General features: G+C 38.2%; 1 pseudogene across 1 annotated transcript; it reads right to left on the reverse strand.

The window, feature by feature from the left end:
* Nucleotides 1-7596: 7596 nt before the first annotated feature.
* Nucleotides 7597-9065, reverse strand: LOC308515419 (leucine-rich repeat flightless-interacting protein 2-like; annotated as a pseudogene). The gene has a single exon. The product of its transcript is annotated as a leucine-rich repeat flightless-interacting protein 2-like (transcript).
* Nucleotides 9066-15554: the final 6489 nt, after the last annotated feature.

Below are 15554 nucleotides of genomic sequence, written 5' to 3' on the forward strand. Positions count from 1 at the left end.
GGGGCATGTGCAGGAGGCAACCCATCACCATCGATGTGTCTTTCTCACTTTGATTCTCTCTCTCTCTCTCTCTCTCTCTCTCTCTCTCTCTCTCTCTCTCTCCCCCCCCCCCCCCCCCCCGCTACCCTTCCTTCCACTCTCTAAAAGAAATAATGGGAAAAATATCCTTGAGTGTGGATTAACAAAAAAAAAAAAAAAAAAAAAGAGTGGATGGATTTGCAACTTGGGTATGATTAGAAATGGGTGTGACAAAGCAGAAAGTGTTAGGATGACTTGAAGATTCCTGCCTGTGCTTTGGACAGATGGTGATGCTATTCTGTTTTCACAGGAGATCATAAGTTTGGTTTGGGGTATAATACAGTTCATAACATCATATCCAATTAGAAATGTGAAACAAGCAAATGGAAAAATAGTATATCTCTTTGGAACTCAGAAGAGAGCCATTTTCTGATGATAGATACTTAAGGGTCATTGTTTGTAGGTGGCACCATGCCATACCTATTGTTGCAATGGGGCCTGGGAGAGAGTATTAAATAAGAAACACTATTAGTGATGTGAGTGCATTGGCAGTAATAAAATGCAATATTAAAATAGTTTTGTTTTAGAAAAAGTTCACAATTATGAATCAGAAAATATGTTATAGAATTTTACTACATATTATTATATTATCTTATGCTACTATGTTAAAGCAAACCTTACTGTGAGGGTTTTACCTTTATATCAACAAAGCAATCTCTTCTGTTAGGTTGGAAAGGAAGGGAGGATTCTTCAAGTATCCATCTCATGCCCTTAATTATTTTACCTTAAAATAGTGAACAATTACATTTTCTCTATGAATGCAAAGAAACAGCTGAATCATAGATATCCTTATTAAAGTTTGTTATTGGAATATTTTAACACATTTACTTGTTCCATTAAATCAAGTAATACATTTTTACTATTTTGACTTGAATACTGTAATAGAAATTTTCAAGATTTACTGAACCTGGTTCATCTAATACTCAATTTTTAGTAAATCCTACCCAAATATTTTAACTCTTTCTTTATTCATAACATCCCTAATTAGAACTAGCTATTTCCAAGCCATCTTTAGGTAAGACATTGTTAAATTTAAAAAGCATACTTGTTGCTGTATATGAAATATAGAGACCATATAAGTTTAATTAAGCAGTAAATAAAACTCCTATAAGGCAATGTCTAAAAACCAACAAAAGTGCCCTGCCAGTGAGGCTCAGTAATTGAGCATCGACTTATGAACCAGGAGGTCAAGGTTCAGTTCCCGGTCAGGGCACATGCTCAGGTTGTGGGCTCAATCCCCAGTGTGGGGCATGCAGGAGGCAGCCAATTAGCGATTCTTTATAATTATTGTTGTTTCTATCTCTCCCTCTCCCTTCTTCTCTGTAATCAATAAAAAGATGTTTAAAAATAAAAACCAACAAAAAGTGTTATGAAATTGACATTACTGTCATTGGATTTGAGTATATGTTGCAAAAATAATTTTATGCATTCAATTATGCATAATGGAGGCATTATGTGTCTATAGATACCTAATGTGTAAGGAGGCTTATCATACATTGGTTTTTAAAATGAAATATTCCTGTAAAATAATTGAGTAGTTTCTTCTTTATGATATTAAAATATTTCTCCACATTTCTGTGGTTGGGTCATTCAACTGTATCACTGACAAGATTTCCAAAAGACATTGAGTTCTATCAGGAAAAAGTATGAGGCTTTTTTTCCTCTAACAATCTTTTAAATTACATGGTTATAAATGAGCATTACTTTATGTCTTGTCATAGAGTCTAAAAAGCTATCTAGGAGCAGGAGCCTCGTTTATTTCAGCAGACCATAAATGTTACAATGGCACAAATATCGTATGGGGACAAATAAATACAAATCTCAATTTCCCATTAAAAACATGAAAGATTTTCAGTGTTGACACTGAAGGATTTAGCTGCTTTGTTGTAATAACCAAAGCAGTTTTAATGTGTAATATTTTTATAAAATCACATCTATGTATGCATATTCGTTTTGTTATCTACCTATGGTATTCCAAACAGTGAAAAATGTAGCTGAAGCAAATACAATGACGTCTTATATTATCACGAACATGGATCAATACATTTTCCATTGAATTAGTTTCATACAAATCTCACTGCAATGTTACCACACATAGCACTACAAAAGGTCACAAAGCTGGTGCCAGCCAATGATTTGAACCCATGTAGGACTCTTCTCTATGCCCTGTGGCCCTAGAGTATAGAAATTCTTAAAGGATATTTACTGCCTTTTCTGTTCAGTTATTTCTGCAACATATATGCTAATAAAAATGTTAATTTTAAATATTTCATAATTCTTTTAAATTTAAGAAAATGACTCAAATACTTTAAAACATTTTGCACTTACATAAAGTTCTTCCAATTAGGAGATACAAATAGCTTTCTGGGTTAATGTTCTGGCATTTGAGTTTTAATAAATGTACTTTTCTAAATTTTTTAGGAGAGCTCATTAGGAATAATGCAAAAAAAGGGGGAGTAATTTTATGATTAGTTTAAAAGAGAAAATTAGAGAATAAAAGCCTGAAGCAAAATGATATATATATATAGATATAGATATAGATATAGATATAGATATAGATATAGATATAGATATATCTATATATATATATATATATATATATATATATATATATATATATATATTTCTAAGGAAACTAAATACACACCCAAAAATATTTTTAAGTAAAAGTAATTTGTTGGAGAACCAAGATGGTGGTGTAGGTAAATGCAGGTACTCACTGCCTCCCACAAGCCCATCAAGAGTACAACTAAAATACAGAACAACTATCATTCAGAACTGCCTGAAATCTGGCTGAATGGAAGTCCTACAACTAGAGAAGTAAAGAAGAAAACACATCAAAACTGATAGGAGGGGTGAAGACAAATAACAGGCAGATCTGAACCCACATGCTTTTTTTTTTTAATTGGAAGGGATAGCTCAGCTGCAGAGGCCTCCTGTGAGGAGCAAGTGGTCCCAGACCCACACCAGACCCACAGCCCAGGGTTCCAGACCTGGAAAGAGAAGTGCCCATAACTCAACTCAGTGTTGTAAAAACCAAAGGGGATTGTGGCTGAGTGACCTGAAGGCTCTGGAGCCTCAGGCAATTCCTCTTAAAGGTCCAGCACACAAATTTACACAGTCTTCTTTATTCTTAGCTCCAGTGTAGACAGTAGATTTGGGGATCTCAAGAACATATGAGGAGGAATTGGATTGTCTGGCATTGGGGCAGGAACTCAGGAGCAGTTTTCTCCCAGAGTGGGGGTGCCTGCAAGGGTCACTATTTCTGTGCTGGGACCTTCCCTGTTGTGGAACTTACTGGCAGCCATATCTGAGTTTCCATCAGCATTACCTACACTGTTTATTCCTCCTTGGTTATTCCCTGAGACCCTGCCTCATCCAATTTGCAGCAGCTTTTCTATATAAATGGCCTGCCCAGCTCAGGCTTCAGACATTTCTAAAATCACTCAAACAAGCAGTATCTGGCTCAGCATGCCCCAAACTTATCAATAAGAGGCCCTAGACCTGGCATTAGCACCAGCTTGCCTTGCTTCTAGGCTGGGCCTTTCCTAGGCACTTCTAAGCCCAATGCAAGTAGCATCCATTTGCACATCTCTCTGTATCTCATGCTGGATGCACCCTGGCAGTGGCTGAATTTTTACCTCCTGGGAATTCCCAGAGCAAGTGCATCCAGTAGACAGTTTCAGATCATACCATATTACAGCTCTACACATCCATGAGTGACACACTCAAGGGGCAGACTCAGTGAGCTCCAAAGCCTCCACTGAAGCAAATCCTGCTCCATAGGGGTGTCTTCTGCACATCACCTCTTCCATTGTAGACACAGTTGGTTATCACAGCCAATTGGCCTGGAGGTCAGTTCCTCCCAGAGATGCCAACAGCAATCAAGGCTTAACTACAATAAGACTGTGCACATAGCTCACACAGGAGTGCACCTAGAGTTCCCAGCTCGGGTAACTGGGGAGACTGAGCCACTGGGCTCTACAGGACACCTAATGCACAAGGCCACTCTACCAATTCCAGGAGACATAAAAGCTCTATGTAGAGACAAACACAAGGAAGCAGCCAAAATGTAGAGACAAAGGAACATGTTACAAATGAAAGAAATAGAAGCAAGAAAACTACTAGATACAGAGTTCAAAACAATGGTTATAAGATTACTCAAGGATATTAATGAGAGCTTCAAGGGTCTTAATGAGAGTGTCAAGGGACTTAGTTAGACTTTCAAGGATCTTAGTGAGCATGGCAAAGACATGAAAAAGGACCAGTCAGAAATTAAGCATACACTAATTGGAATATAGAATAATTTACTAACTGAAATAAAGAAGAATTCAATAGTAGTGTAGATGATTCCAAGAATCAAATCAACGATTTGGAATACGAGGGAAAAAAAACACCCAATCAAAAGAACAAAAAGAAAAATGAATCCAAAAATATGAAGATAGTGTAAGGAGCCTCTGGGACAACTTCAAGCATACCAAAATTCCCATTATGGGGATGCCAGAAGGAGAAGAGAGAGAGCAAACTATTGAAAACCCATTTGAAGAAATAATGACAGAAAACTACCCCTACCTGGTGAAAGAAATAGACTTACAAGTCCAGGAAGCACAGAGAGCCCCAAACAAGTGAAACACAAAGTACATAATAATTAAAATGTCAAGAGCTAAAGACAAAACTGGCAAGAGAAAAAGCACTTAGTTACCTACAAGGGAATGCCCATATGACTGTCACCTAATTTCTCTACAGAAACTATGAGGCCAGAAGGGAGTGGCAAGAAATATTCAAAGTGATGAATAGTAAGGACCTACAACCAAGATTATCCTACTCAGCAAAGCTATCATTTAGAATTGAAAGTCAGATAAAGAACTTCATAGACACACAAAAAAAGGCAGGGGGAGTTAAAGGAGTTCATCCCCATCAAACCAGTACATGAAATGTTGAAGGGTATTCTTGAAGAAGAAGAAGAAAGGAGGAGGAGGAAAAAGAGGAGGAGGAGGAGGAGGAGGAGGAGGAGGAGGAGGAGGAGGAGGAGGAGGAGGAGGAGAAGATGAAGAAGATGAAGAAGAAGAAGAAGAAGAAGAAGAAGAAGAAGAAGAAGCAGAAGAAGAAGGAGAAATGAACAATAAAATGACAGTAAATACATATCTATCAACAATTGAATCAAAAATACAATCAGGTTGCTGGGTCAGATATTAAGTCTGTTCTTAATTCTTTGAGGAACCTTCATACAGATTTTCATTGTAGCTGTAGCAATTTACATCCCCACATGCAATGTATCAGTACTGTATTCCTTTTTCTAAAGAATATCTCCAACACTTACTACTTGTCTTGTTACTAATGGCCATTCTAACAGGTGTAAGTGGTATCTCATTTGGTTTGCATTTCCCTAATTGCTAGTGAAGTTGAGCATCTTTTCTTTCTTTTTTGAAAATATTCAATGGCATTATATTTCTGAGTTTATTATTGCTTTAGTCTTGCTTGATGTGGTTAGCTGCAAGTCTAACAATCAGAAAGCAGAATTAATAGTTGAGATGTTAGAATGACTACAGAAGTATTATTAGTTCACAATTTTTTTTCTATTCAATACTAATCATTACAAACCAGAATTGTTACAGTAATGAAAATAATGTCCATTTATCTGCTGGTCTTTGTATGCCTTCTTGGGAGAAATGTCTGGTTAGAGCTCCTGACCATTTAGTAATTGGATTGTTCATTTGTTTGGTGTTGAGTTTTATGAGTTCTTTATGTATTTTGGATATTAAGCCCTGTTGAAGCTGTTTGAAAATATCTTCTCATATTCTGTTGTTTGCCTTTTGTTTTGTTGGTTTCTTTTGCTGTATGGAAGCTTTTTAGTTTCATATAGTCCCATTCACTTATTTTTGCCTTTACTTTCCTTGCCTTTTGGATAGAACTCATAAAATCTTCTCTAATGCCAAGGTTAGTAAATTTAGTACCTGTGTTTTCTTCTATGTAATTTGCTGTTTCAGATCTTTTATTTAGGCCTGATCCATGTTGAATTAATTTTTGTACATGGGGACAAATTGTAGTCTACTTTCATTCTTTTGCATCTGGATTGCCAACTTTCTCAGCACCATTTATTGAAGAGGCTTTCTTTTCTTCATTGTGTGTTTTTTGGTTTCTTTGTCAAAAATTACTTACACAGATATAAGTGGTTTTATTTCTGGGCTCTCAATTCTGATCCACTGATCTGTACGTCTGCTTTCTGCTAAAACCATGCTGCTTTGATTGTCATTGCTCTGTAGTGTTATTTGAAGTCATGCAGTGTGATAACTCTAATTTTATTGTTTTTCCTCGGGATTGCTTTGGCAATTCCTGGTCTTTTTCAGTATTTTTGCCCTGTTTCTTTTAAAATTGTCATTGGAATTTTGATGGGAATTGCTTCAGTTAGGACTTCCAGAATTATGTTCAATAATAGTGGTGAGAGTTGATATCCTTGTCCTCTTCCTGATTCTGGAGGAAATGCTTTCAGTTTTTTACCATTGAGTACAATACTAGCTTAGATTTTGTCATATATGGCCTCTATTATGTTGAGGTGCTTTCCTTTTATACCATCTTATTTTAATCATAAATGGGTGTGGTATCTTACCAAATGATTTTCTACATCTAATGATAAGATCACATGGGTTTTGTGTTGTGTTGTTGTTGTTTTTTAGTCAGCCAAAGGGTGTGTTTAATAGACTATCCAGGCAGATGTCCCACTTGCCTGTCTCCCCACTCCCCAAATTGGGTTTGTCTGAGATTTCATTTCACCAAGAAGCAGCAGATGAAATACCTTAAAAGATACAGAACAGTTAATGTTGAAGTTTAAGGACCCTCCTCTTACTTTAAGAGTATTAGGCCTTGGATTTCCCTGCCCCATGCAATAAAGAAAATTTTATATACACTCCCCATATCTTTTTCTAACATTTTCTTATATAAATTATATATTTTACAAAAAAGGTTTTTTCCTCCAAACATATAAATTTTAGTGAAACATATATCCCCCACCTGTGAACTTGTTTTTTCACTAAAATAGAAATGCTATCTGACATGAGGGTACATGTCTTCGACCACTGGAGATCACTGAAGTCTGAACTGCTCTGTGGAGAAGACACGTGTATTTTCTCTGAGGTCTCCGGCCAGTAGCTCAGTGAGCACTCAGAATCGCTGTCCTCCAACACCCGGGTGGAGGCCTCCAAGTGCCCAGTCATTGAGGCAGCTGGGGCAAATGGTGAGTAAACTTGATGCTAAAATTACAGAAATAAAAAACAAACAAACAAAAAAAAAAAACAAAATAAAAATAGCATGGACCAGTTCTTATTCTAGAATTAAACTACAAACAAAATCCAAAGTGTTCATTCACGAAGATTCAAACCTATTTCATTCTCTCATAAATTATAAAATACGAAGGTGGCTGTATTAATGACAAAACTCAAACAGCACTGAGAGGGGTTTGTCAATGGGCAGAAGTCAGTCCCTCTGGTGGGGCCCAGAACTCCCAGGTCGGTGGTGGCCTCCCTACTGCTGGGCCAGAAGTGCTGTCCTGTTGGCCTTCATCTTCTCCAGCCGCTTGGCCAGGCGGCTGTTGGTCACCCCCACTTCCTCCTCTTGTCCAGTGCTGTTCCTAACTCTCCTTGTAGCTTCCTTTTTTCTGCCTTCAGTTCATCTTCCACTTTCTCAGCATTCTCAGCAGCAGTTTTATATCTCGGCGCCTGTCCCTCAAGACAGCTAATACTTTGCTCCAAGGTGGGGAGACCCTGTCTGCTTTTGAAAGCTTAAACTTGTACTTACTGACTTGTCTATTGGCATCTCTCTGCATGTCGATGGGCTGGAAGCCGGAGCCGTCTGCAGCTGGGCCAGCTCACCGGTCGCTGTGCTTTCGCCCCTGGAGCACTTCTGCTGCTCCTCCTCTGACTGCAGCTTCAGTTTTCTAACCTGTGATAGTAGCTCTTCCTTCTCTCCAGTAAGCTTCCGTAGCCTTACATCTGGAGGACCCTCTCCTGCGGCCTCCAAGGCCTGAGCAGCTTCCTGAGACACCACAGTGATGCCTCCAACCACTGGTTCATGGTTGGCATCACCACTGGGAGTGCTATCCGGGAGTATAACTAAGCCATGCTTCTCAATAAGCTCATCTCTGTCGGAGGCCTTCTGTAAGTTCATCATTGTATGCTGCAGCACACATATGGTTCTGCCTTTCTAACTCCTTTGATTTTTCTTCATTTTCTCTACAAAATTCTGCCATCTGTTCCTCTTGTTCTTCAATAACATCCTTGAGGGTATCTACCTGGTAGATCAAATTGTTCTTCTCATTGTCTAACTGTGCATTAGAAACCCTGGCTTTCTTGAATTTTTATTCCACTTCAGACAAAGACTCCCACAATTCGCAATTTGCGTAATGAGGTATCTGGACCTATTAGCTGCTGGCGTCCCCGCTTCCTCCTCTGGATGAATTTCCACTTAGAGGGGTTGTTGCTGAGGCAGAATTTAGAGATGAAAGTCTTGTGTAATGTTCAGCACACTGTTTGTCAGATTTCTCATCCAACCATTTTGCTGTGGTTCCATTTCTCTCGTGCATGTATCTCTTGCTTCTGCTTGGGCAGCCCATTTCGCTGCCAGCCTTGCCTCTGCCTCTCTGGAGATGTTACTCAGAGCCTCATCTCTGCAGAAAATCGGTCTCTCACCGGTGTACTTTTCCTTCCAGAGCCAGGAGTCCCCTTCTTGTCTTGATTGTCTTTTAACTCTGAAAAGTAACTCGGTCTGTTTTCAGCCCTGTCCCAGGGCGTGGGCAGAGGCTGCGGTGTCACCAGGGAAGGGTTGGAGTGAGCTCCCCCGCCAGGAGTCCCGGGAGCAAAGAGCAGGGAGCAAAGGGTGAGGGGCGAGGAGGGCGACCTCAGTCCTAGGTCCTGGGCCAGGCGGCCAGGCGGCCAGGCGGACCTGGCTGGACACGGAAGCACCAGGCGGCTGGTCAGCCAGTTACACCCAGTCATGCCAGTGTCCCCTGGTCGCCGGGACTAAGGCACCAGGAACCAGCCCCCGGGGGGCAGCCGCAGCCCCGAGAGGCAGGCCAGGATCTCATGGTTTTGATGCTTTCTTGTATGATTGTGTGTTCAACACTGATGAATTTGCATGTTGAACCATGGTATGTGCAACACTTCATCATTTTTTAATGTATTGTTGTATTTGACTTGTTAGTATTTCGTTTAGGATTTTTGCACTTGTATTCATCAGACATATTGGTCTGTACTTTTCTATTTTGTGTTATCCTTGCCAGGTTTTTGGTATGCAGATTATGTTGACCTCATAAAATGTGTTAGGAAGGATGCGTCTTCTTCAATTTTTTGGAAGAGTTTGAGAAGGATATGTATCAAATCTTCTTTGAAAGTTTGCTAGAATTCACTAGTGAAGCCATTTGGTCCAGGACTTTTATTTTTGGGGAGGTTTTTGATTGTTGTTTCAAATTCCTGAATATTTATTAGTCTACTTAGAGATTTTCCAGTTCTCAATGATTTAGTCTAGAAAGATTATATATTCCTAGGAATGTATCCATTTCATCTAGGCTATTGCATTTTGTGGTGAAAAGTCTTTTATAGTGTTCTAGTGTGATCCTATGTATTTTTGTGATGTTTGTGGTAACTTATCTTTGATTTTTGATTTTGTTTAGCTGAGTATTTTCTTTTTCTTTTTTTTTCTTTTTTTCCCCTTACTGAATCTAGCCAGGGGTTGTAAATTTTATTAATCTTTTCAAAGCACTAGCTCTTTGTTGTATTGTGTGTGTGTGTGTGTGTGTGTGTGTGTGTGTGTATTCTTTCTGTTCTCTATTCTAGTTTGTTTATTTATTTATTTATTTATTTATTTATTTATTTCCTTTCTTCTAATGCTGTGCACTGTTTTTGATCTTTATCTAATTCTGTAAGTTGTACCTGTCAGGTTGTTTACTTGTGATTTTTTTTTTGTTCTGTTTTGTTTCTTGAGATAGTCTTTAATGATATAAATTGCCCTCTTATTATTGCTTTCACTGCATCCCAAAAGTTTTGATATGTCCTATTGTCATTCTTATTTTTATACTAGACGTCTGGTGCATGAATTTGTGCACAGGTGGGGGGAGTCCCTAGGCCTGGCTGGTGATCGGGGCTGATTCGGGCCATCTCACCCAGTCCTGATTGGGTCCGGCTGGCTGGGGGGAGGGACCAAGGGAGGATGGTTGGCAGGGGGAGGTTGGCTATGGAAGTACACTGACCACCAGGGGGCAGCTACTATGTTGAGCATCTTCCCCCTTGTGGTCAATGCATGTCATAGCTACCAACCGGTCATCTGGTCGTAATTGCCGCTTAGGCTTTTATATATATAGACTAGAGGCCCTGTGCATTCCTGCTCCTGTTGGGTCCCTCAGCCTGGCCTGCGGGGATCGGGCCAAGGGGTCCCGGATTGTGAGAGGGCACAGGCCAGGCTGAGGTACCTTGCTGGTGCATGATCGGGGCCAGGGAGGGACCACAGGAAGGCTCCAGGGCATGTCCGGCCCATCTCACCCAGTCCTGATTTGCCAGACCCCAGCAGCAAGCTAACCTACTGGTCAGAGCATCTGACCCCTGGTGATTAGTGCAGATCATAGCAACTGGTTGAACAAATCGTTGGACACTTAGCATATTAGGCTTTTATTATATAGGATATCTTTTGATCTCACCTCTTACTTCTTCTTTGACCCAGTCATTTTTTAGTAGCATGTTGTTTAATATCCATATGTTTGTGGGTTTCTTTACTTTGTTTCTGCAGTGGATTTCTAATTTCAATGCATTGTGGTCAGAAAATGTGCCTGTTATAATTTCAGTCTTCTTGAATTTGTTGAGGCTAGTTTTGTTACCCATAGTAGTACCATTTTTTGGGTTTGCAGATAATGTGCTTTCCAACTGGACATGAAGGGTGAGGGGAGAGGAGCTCTTGGAAATTAGGAAGGCAGCCAGGTGCCTTAGCTTGGAATGCCAATTGCCTAACAACATTGGCTACACCCCTGTGCTTCGACCCTGCCAAGGTCACTGGGCTCAGCTGCAGCTCCTACTGCCCACTCCTGCAGGAATGCTTACTTAATCTCTTTGTTCCTCCTGGCTGAAGGGAGTGCCAGTCGCAACCTAGTCCTCCCCTCTCCAGACTGAGCATCCTTGGCTCCTTTGAATTCTCCTCCCTTCTCGCCTTCTGACTTTACTCCCACTTGCCCACCTTTAAACGTTTCAGTGAGCAGATCTCTCAGATATATTTGTGTATTGACTGGGGAATTCTTTGTTGAATTATAGCTGTTAAATTATTGGAACTTCAAGCTGAGAGGCTAAAGGGATCTCTCACACCATCATTCCTCTGATATCATTGAAGTATGCTTTCGAAATGGAGTTTAAACATTTCAAAAAACCCTTGGAATTGTCACCTAAACAGTTATGTTTTCCAAGTGTAACATAGAAATTATTCACTTTCAACACAGAACTATTCAGATTTTCCACATTTATGATAATAGCTCATGCAATTCAAGTAGAAACCATCAACTCTACTTCTTTCAATATATACTCAATTGACAATTAAATATTAAAGAAGAGCTAATTTACTACTCTTTAGATGTTTATATGTGTAGTATTAAATTTTATTCAAAAAGTATACTTTCTAAATGGAGTTCTAAAGTTTTTTTTTAAGAAGTTTGTAGTTCACATTCAATTATTACATTTTTATTTATTATAGGAATGAAAGTCTAAATAATGATTGATTCACACACACACACATGTACACACACAGAGATGCACACACATGTTAAATGAAGGATAGTAAATGGAAGTATTTAAAACTTCTCTGGCTACGCTTCTTATACTAATTCCAAACTCATATATTCTTAGGTGACTTTTGGTATCTTTCCTTTCTTGACATAAAAAATTCCTTTCTGGAAAATGATTGATGTTATTGTTGATATAGATTACTTTGCCAAAATATTAAATGCCCCTACCCCCAGCAAAAAATTAAATATCAGACCACATATCCCCAAACACAGCAATAAGCTTATGAGACTCAAGTTTCTTTGGCAGTACAGTCTGCTCCATGGTTCTGAAGGAATACTAAATGATTTTCTGTTTGCATAATGTCAGAGTTCTACCATTATTTTGGTAGTCTCTGCTGGGTGCATTTTACATGAAAAATGCAAGGTCTTTCTTTCCAGTTATCTTAGAATAGATGCTATTGTGGCTTTCTGTTTTGACTATAGGACTGATAATCCTATCAGGTGTACCCATTTATTTGTGTATGTATAATCTGATAACTACTTATAATGCTATATTATATAAATATAATATGTATTTGCCCTTAATTACCTTTTATGAAATCCCTCATAATGGTCGAGCTAAGCTTTTGTTTTAAGTGTATAAATAACCATCAGATAATTTGGTTTTAGAACAACTAGATCAGGTCTACTGTCCATGAGATAAAGATAAAACATTTTGTACTGTAAGATACACCAGTCAAATCACTGTTAACATTTTACACATTTAATATATGTTTGTTTATTGGAAATATTAAAGTTTTTACTTAGGAGCAAGAGTCTTCAAAGGATATTCTATTTAAATTTCAATTTTCATATGCTGAATCAATCATTTTATATTTATGACTTCCCAGAGAGTGTCAGGAGTTGAAAAATAATGGTCCCATAGTTTGTGCTTTACAATTTTAATACATATTAAAGATTTTTCTGAATTTAAAATTAAAATACATTAACTATAGGTAAACTCTAAAATCATAGTCATCTTTGAATATAAATGTCATCTTCAAATATAAATGATAATTAACCTACATCCTGCATGAGTTTATGGGTGTGTTGATTACTTAATTCTCCATTCAGGGCTTCTGTTTAAAGCACCCTAACAGGCCTTACAGATAGAAAGATCATGAAATGAGTTTCCTCTCCTTGGGTAGCCATAAATGAACCAAATCAGGTAGAATTAAATGATCAAAGTGATGAAAACAGGAACAATGATTCTAAGATTCAGAGAAGGAAATGATAATTTATGTTTTTAAGGCAGAATTCTGGAGAGATTTTAGAGAGATGACCCCTGAATCATTTCTTGAAGGAGAAGTGGTAGCTTGCCAGTTGCAGGAACAGAGAAATAACATTCTAGAAAGGAAGAGTCGTGGCAAAGGCAGTGGCATAAAAGGCCATGGTATATTTGGATAAATGTACAGAAGCATTGCAGAAGAACAGTGGATAATGAAAGAGTCTTGAATGGCATTTGAGGAAGTTTTAATTGCATTGTAGCCATACAATTACCAGAAAGTTATTAAAATACAGAAATCGGTACTTACACCAATACAATTATTCAATTACAATTTCTTCAGAGAAACATTGCCTTGCATGAACTGAATTATACTGCGAGTAGATGGCATCTTGAAGATTTTTGTTGTTATTGTTTATTTCATATATATGGCCATATTAGTCGTTATGATAACTATAGTCTTTTTTATTATCTTAATATGGCAATCTTACTTCCTTTGAATTAGTGTCCAAAGGTAAGCGTATGCATTATGTTTTCAGAAACATTATCAGGTTGGGTAGGAGGAAGGAAGAAGATAATCATCTCTCTACCGACACAGATGTTCATAGCACATTCAAGGAGCTATTCTTTCGTTAGTGGCAGCTCCTCGGGCATCTGGGTGTGATCAGAGGAACAACTGTGCAGAGAAAAAGCCGCTGGGTTCACAGTGCAGAACACCAAATATGACCATGTGTTTTCTGTGTTTTTTTTTTTCTTTTTAATCTGCTAAGAGAGTATTTATTTGATCCACTCAAATATTTACTAGAAACCAACTTTGAAAAAAACCTTTTGAATGGGGTTTATATTGAGGATATAAAAAAAAAATATTTAGTTGTTTAACTTCTTCCCTTCACTGTTGTTCTATAGTCACTTATCTTACACATGCATCTGCTTTAACAAAGGCACATAGTACATTTTTTCCCCAGCACCTTTCATCTGAATTTGATAAAACTAAATGTCTGAAACAACTTGAGTGATTTGGAAAAGGCACATGGAGTACCTAGCTTCTTCTGCCACCTTGTGGTTAAAATACACATTTTCATTATGACAATAATTTAACATACGTATTTACCTTAGGGAAATAATGCCCAATGTTTCAGAAATAGGAATCCCTAAGAACACTTGTTTTTAAAAATAGATTATAGACAATAATTCAGATATTTAGGGAAATACATTAAATTCTTCGGACTGCTTAACTTTTGTTAAAAGTAAGTGACAGCAAAACAATTAAAAACTTACAGTCCTAGGGACTGATATAATTAACTACTGCAATTAGTAAAACATCAATTGTGGGCAGAGGGGTAATGCTTTTCAAGGCACCCATGGCTCTATTCATTTAGGCATGTTCTTTGGATGGGGCCAAAAAAATGACACTGTTGCAGTTAAGATCAAAAGTTTGCTTCATTCAATATCAATAGCTGATGCCATGAGAATATCTGAAATGCATATTTTCTCTTTAAAACTATGAATTATGGTCTTGATAAATTAATTTAATAGTAAGTGTCTCTTCTTTAAAGTCAAGTCCTGCACTTTAAATGAAAAATTTTGATTGTAATTTTCTCATTCAAAATTATTCCTTCTCACAAATGGTACTCTTTTTAAAAAGTGGTTCAAAGTTGCCTTAGCCAGTTTGTCTCAGTAGATAGCGTGTTGGCCTGCAAACTGAGGGTCCTGGTTTCGATTCGGGTGAAGGGCACTTACCTTGGTTTCAGGCATGATCCCTGGCCCTGGTTAGGGTTCATGTGGGAGGCAACCAATCAGTGTATCTCTCTCACATCGATATTTCTCTCTCTGTGTCTCTCTTCCTCCCTTCTGCGCTCTCTAAAATTCAACAGAAAAATATCCTCAGGTGAGAATTAACCAAAAATAAATAAATAACAAATAAAATAAAATGTTCAGACTACATTTTGGTTTTCTATATTTTTTCTTAATTCTCCAATCCATCTGAAACAGAACCTACTCCAGTTTCCCTCTTTGGGGGATACCATTGGATAAGCCTTTGTTTATATATTAGACACTTGCAATCACTGAACAGCACAGGATCTTCTCTTTCCTCTGATCTCTCTACTCCTACTAACGCCTGAGTCCAGGGAATGTGATTCAGTCACCGAGGCCAGAGAAAGGGCATTACTTACTTATCACTACTTACCTTTTTTAATGCAGGGCATCATTCAAATCAAACCACACTTAGTTCATTGTCCTTTGTCTTGATTTGTATTTCAGAAGAGGTCTCACAGCCTGCAGCTGTCTGACTTCCTGACCCACCTTCTTCCCTGTTTTTCCTTGTTTCCCTCAACATGGGTGTATGCATCCCTGTGTGTATGCCTGATCTCTCAATTGATCAACTCATTTGATTAGGATCAACTCAATTATTCTCAATATGCTGCTCCTCATGTCTTTCCTATTAGAGGAAGGTGACAATAT

The sequence above is a fragment of the Myotis nattereri genome, assembly GCF_964212035.1.
Source record: "Myotis nattereri genome assembly, chromosome: 3".
Taxonomy (NCBI): domain Eukaryota; kingdom Metazoa; phylum Chordata; class Mammalia; order Chiroptera; family Vespertilionidae; genus Myotis; species Myotis nattereri.